The sequence below is a fragment of the Meles meles genome, chromosome 20 (genome assembly GCF_922984935.1).
Source record: "Meles meles chromosome 20, mMelMel3.1 paternal haplotype, whole genome shotgun sequence".
In the NCBI taxonomy this organism is placed as follows: Eukaryota; Metazoa; Chordata; class Mammalia; order Carnivora; family Mustelidae; genus Meles; species Meles meles.
The window spans coordinates 45,124,189-45,130,188 of record NC_060085.1 but is presented as its reverse complement, the minus strand read 5'-3'; positions in this window follow the sequence as shown (position 1 = coordinate 45,130,188).

The window sequence follows — 6,000 nt, the reverse complement described above, 5'->3', positions numbered from 1 at the left end:
ACAATACATGATATACTGTTAGAGAATCATTAGAAATGAGAAGTCACTTTCAAGTATTATGCTTTCAATACTTTAAATATTTATTCTTCATCCTCAGCCTTGGCTTTTTTTTTTTTTTAACTATCAAACAGTATTTTCTATTTGTTTATTATTCCTCTCTATATGATGATATTTGCATGAAGTATTTGTCTATTATTCTTTCTTCTGTATTCATATTTGAAAATCAAATCCCATATCATAAGGGAAATCTGGCAGTCACAATCAGGTAGCAGCTCAAAATTAGTTCCTGATGTCATCCTCAAATAAGCTGTAGTATTTAGTTGCAGAAACAGTGACAAGAATTGAAAAAAGACTTTCATCAGACATTGGTGTGTGATATATGTAAACATATGAAACATCTTATAATTTTTGTTATCTTGGTATTGGCCTTTCCTAATTTTTAATATGCCAGGGATGTTAGAAAATGAAAATGTCTGGTCTCTCTTGACCTCCGAGAAGTCTGAATGAATCTGTATGAATATATATATATATATATACACATATGTAATGTTTGCATGTGATTGTGACCGTGATTGTGTTGACTTCTATGATCAAATCGGTGGCTTATTTATTTGTTGATGATAGTTACTTTAACTAGAGTCTGTTATTGACATAAAAACTGATGTAAAAATCTATCAGTCTTGAAAACAGGGACAACAAAAAGCATTACTTGTTCGCTTCACTACAACCATTATCAATGAGGTAGGAGGCCCAAATGTGCTCTGAGAAGGTGTTAGAAAATTCATTAACAATATATATTTTTTAAAGATTTTATTTTTAAGTAATCTCTTCACCCAACGTGGGGCTCACACTTACAATATTGAGATCCAGAATCATATGCTCTACCAAGTGAGCCAGCCAAGTGTCCCTCATTAATATTTTTGATCTGTTTAGCATCAGTTCTAATCATTGGTTAATCTGTCCAGTGATCAGCAAGCTTCACTATTACTGTCTGTCAGGATAGAGGGTGGCCTTATATTTAAAAGTACAGACAAATTTTATACATATTACAGTTGTTGATTAAGACCCCAGACTTAATAGTCTTTTGTCTTAATGGTAACCAACCATTACCAAACCATGAGATCTCTGTTGACTTGACAAACAATTGTTCATAAAGGAAGTATCCCAGTGGCTCAGATTCCTGCAGTTGCTAGAATTCTGGAGAGGTTCATTTGCTTCCATTCACGTAGGTATCAATGTCTGTTTATTACGGTATGTGTTTGTATGGTACCCTGTTTCAGCAATAAGCATTCTTTGTGGGATCTAGGAGTCACGCATGGTAATGTGTGGAGTATATGTGGAGCTGCTCTGTAGCACTTTCACTTTTTAAGTATCAATAACAGTAATATGAGAGCATTACATTCGGAAATCTCCTGCCCCTGGCAACATTCACAGTCCTTCCATCTGCATTCATTTTCAAGTATTCAACTCAGATTATACTGTTATAAATCTAGTGCTTTGAGACATGCTAGCTCCATTTGGTAGAAATACTTTATTTTGACCTTTTGGTTTCCTCACCACCTTTTGCATTACTTTTCCGTAGAACATGCTTGGGTAATTTTTGAGAGCCCAATTTATGAATCCTTGGCAAACTTCAGACAGTGTGAATATGCTAATGATGTTAAAATGCATATTACACATTCAAATGACTCTGACTTATGTATGTGACATATTCTAGTTATGTTACCCCCCAAACTGTTAATAATAATGTTCAGGGGTAAAAATCTGTCCCTCTTTTGACCTTTGAAAATAAAACCAGCATTATATATGCAGATTTTAAAGGCAACATTTTGAGCTTCCAACTATAGCAGACTTAGTTGCTTTTAAGTCTGTATTTGATTGTTTGAACAACTTTAATAATACTGAGATTGCTATATTGCTGATGACTCTCCACTTAACTTTTGTTCTAAAGAACTCAGGGTGGATCTTGGAATACTTGCAAATTAAGGTGATAAAAGACTGATTGTTGTAATAGTAACATCAGTAATAATCTATGATTGCTGATGATAACTGAGGTCCATTTCAACATTGCATTTTTCATTTTTGTAGAGCTTTATAGTTTAGAAAATAATTATCCATACATTAATTCACTCTGATTTTGATAATCACTATGATTATTGCCATCATCATCTTCATCAAGGATATATTTATTTTTTACTTAATACAAATCACTGAATAAGGAATTGATAGATCCAGTCTTTGATCTTAAAGACAATATTTTTTTCCAAGTAAATATATAGATGACTTGACACTTTCTTATTTCAATTTTTTAAATTGATTGCAATGAATTAGGAAGGTTATAGCTCCATTCCACAAAAAGAAACTAGACTTAAAATAAGTAAAAGTAAGGGTGCCTGGGTGGCTCAGCCAGTTAAACAAGTCTCTGACTCTTGATGTTGGCTCAGGTCATGATCCCAGGGTCCTGGGATGGAGCCCTGTGTTGGGTGCCCTGCTCAATGGGGACTCTGCTTCTTGCTCTTCCTCTCCCTCTGCTCCCCCCTCCCCTAGCTCATGTTCTTTCTCTCTCTGTCTCAAATAACAGAATAAATAAAATCTTCAAAAGAAAAAAAAAGATTTCAACCTTAACCTTTTCTTCAAGTTAAAAACAAAACAATCAAAAAACCCCACCAAACTACAACCTTGTTTTTCTCTATTATATAGCAATGTAGCACTAAGTAAGGATGTTTCAATCTCAGAGTTCTCTACTGATTTCAAAGTTAGCTATAGATTCTGTTTTAGCTTGAGTCATTAGACTAATTCTGGAATAAAATCTTACAAGAGATCTATTTAGATTAAAAATGCATTCTCAGGCACCTGGGTGGCTCAGTGGGTTAAAGCCTCTGCCTTTGGCTCAGGTCATAATCCCAGGGTCCTGGGATGGAGCACTGTGTCGGGGTCTCTGCTCAGCAGGGAACCTGTTTCCTCCTCCCTCTCTCTGTCTCTGCCTGCCTCTCTGCCTACTTGTGATCTCTGTCTGTCAAATAAATAAATAAGATCTTTTAAAAAAATGCATTCTGATGACTCTTTTCATTGCACTGAACAACCAAATTAGTTTGTATGTGTTCCTTTCTAGAAAGCATATAATAGAGTAAGTGATATTTGTAACAACTGCCCCTGATGAGTCCAGCTATCCCCTAAACTGTTGTTCTTTTAGCAAATATAAATATTGACGTTTTACTTCTATGTCTATCACTGTCCTAGGAACACATGATCATATTTTCAGCCTTCTCACTTTCATGGTTTTTTACTACTGCATTGAGTTGTTAAATTCATTCTAAGGGTCACAGTCGGTGCCTTTGGTCATCAATGCCCTTAGTCGCATCCTTTCTTTCTCTACACTGCTAAGGTCACATTCTATCTCTGTTCTCTCCTTTGGGGAATGATGTTGCATTTTACCAGATAACTCAAATTTGTGTGTATTTCTTAGAATCTGATGCTAAACTACTTTAAAAACATTGGAAGAACATCAAAATTTGCCCCACTTCTGTCTCCTCATTTAGGTAAAATGTGGAAACACAATGCTCAGTAATCTAAAAAGCACAATTTCTCACCTAGAGCTATACCAAACCTGGATGCATTCCAGAGAACTAAATACTTTGGCAACCCTTCAAATCAATATGCAGTAAATATTTCTTCAATATTTACCTAGAAAATAGTCTGAGGTATACGTAAGAAACAGATGTAGGTGGAAAACATGGCTGTTAGCAGTTTTCAGCCTTGACTTTATTTTCCTGAACTATTAATTCACCTTTGGTGACAACTAGCAGACCTCAATCAGAAAAACAAGACTCTCCAGTTAACTGGCTTTCCCTGGAAGACACATTGGAGGATCCTCTTCTATGAACATATTTCTTAGAGGTCTCACCCCATCCTCCGTGACTGTTGAAACTATTCAAATGAACTTTTCCTCTCAGAAACTCTAGTAAATTTTTTCCCTACACCTCGTTCTATTCCCAGACAAATTCTTTCTTCCTTTCTTTTTTCTTTTTTTTTAATGGTGAAGTTTCAGGGTCCTTTAATTAATCTTGCTATTAATCCCACTCTGCTCTTTCCCCCAAATTAATCTACTTATTGGCCTCAAAGCTTCCACTGTTTTCAGAGGACACAAGTTATTGGGATAAATATTTTAGTACGATGCAATTCCTTTCTCATGATGGTGAATAAGTGAAGGTCCCAAGAAGGGAAATAATTTACCTAAAGTCATCCAGTATTAGTACTATCAAAAGTAGCTCTGAGCCTATGTTAGCACTTGCTTTATAACGTAATTAGATTAAGAAACGATGTGAATGAAAAAGGGAATAAAACATAAGGTATCACATACCCTTAAAGGTTTTAAAAAACTTACTAAAGATTTTTTAAGATCTCTTTCAATATCTTAACCTTGTTATTTTGATTCTGAAGATAAATTTTTGGGCTCTAATTAGATCTTCCATTTTTCCTCTTTTTCCCTCAGCCTGGGAACCCCTTATATCCTTCGTCTAATTAATTCCTACACTTTTCGTACATCATTTTAGGCATCATTTTCTGGAAGAATCCTTTTTTGACTATCCACATAAAATGCTTTTTTCCTATCCTTGTCCTTATGAGTAGCATGCATTCAACTGTAATCAATAGTAATTTATACTTGTTTAGCAATTTTCTTGCATATTGTCCTGCAAACTCTGATGAGGGCAGAGACATATCTGTTTTGACTATTTTTTTTCTACATTTCTTTCAGAGACCATGCCAACTGTGGCCACAGATTTTGGCAAGTGACCCAGCCTCAACCAAACTCCTCATACCAGTGTAACTGATCTGGGGAGCAGCAAATGAGTCATAATGTAGCTGTAAAACTATAGATGGTAAGGAAGATACTATTTTTCCTTTGATTGATAGGATGTAATCTAAATGTTTAATGCCCTGGACCCATCCTCTTAGGAGCAGCTAGAGAGATGATAGAAATAAAGACAAAGATAAAGATAGAGATAGTGAGGTCTCAGGTATGGAGGGCTGAGATTAAGGTATCCCAAGCCTTGCCCCACTTCTGCCCCTGCCACAGCATGGCCACGGTATGGCTAACTGAATCCAAAATATTCAATTTTTAATTTTCTGGTTAGTTTGCTTAAGCTAATATGAGTTGAGTTACTTTCTCCTGCACCACATTTCTAACTAACAATTCACTGTATTTATAGCATCAAGCACAGTGTTACGTGTGTCAAATCATTCTTAAATAAGAAACAAATTAATATTTTTAGATTTGATTCTGAAATTATCTATTTCACAAGAAGGGATATCTGTACTGGTTCTAATTCATGCCTTGTGAATCAACTGGGATTTAAATATGCTAAATATTTGATAATCCTTTTGACTAATGACTTATATAGACTTTAGAAAAACCTTATAAAACAAAGTTATGCAGAAATATGAAGTTGAATGAACTTAACAAAATCCTTACATTATAATTTCAAAATATAGAAACTAAAAACTAAGTCAAAATAAGCAGGATACCAAACAGAGTAAATCCTATACTGCAGGAATTTAGACCCATCATAAACTAGGGTCGTATGATTCAATGGCAGATTTGTTAACTCTTAAAGAATGTGAGAATAAAGGAATTTATGGCTCATTTTGTCTGAACCTGTGTTTCTTCATTTGTAAAACAGAGAAAACCATTCTGCAAAATGAAGATAATAATTGTGGCATAGACAGACTTTGGCTATCTGGTATGCAAATCTGCTACTATTAGTACCCTTAGCTCACGCTGGAGGAATATTGATTGAATATGTTTTCAATATAAAATCATGCCCATACTGCTATAGAATCTGAAGAACCTTTTCTCTTCCCCAGCACATAACTTTGACTTGGCCAAGCAGATGTTTTTTGCTTGAGTAAGTGACAAAAGTATTTCGAAGTGTAAGGGTTTTGTTGCAAGGAACACAATATACCAAAGAGTCTTGCTTTTAGAGACTGGGATTCTTGCAG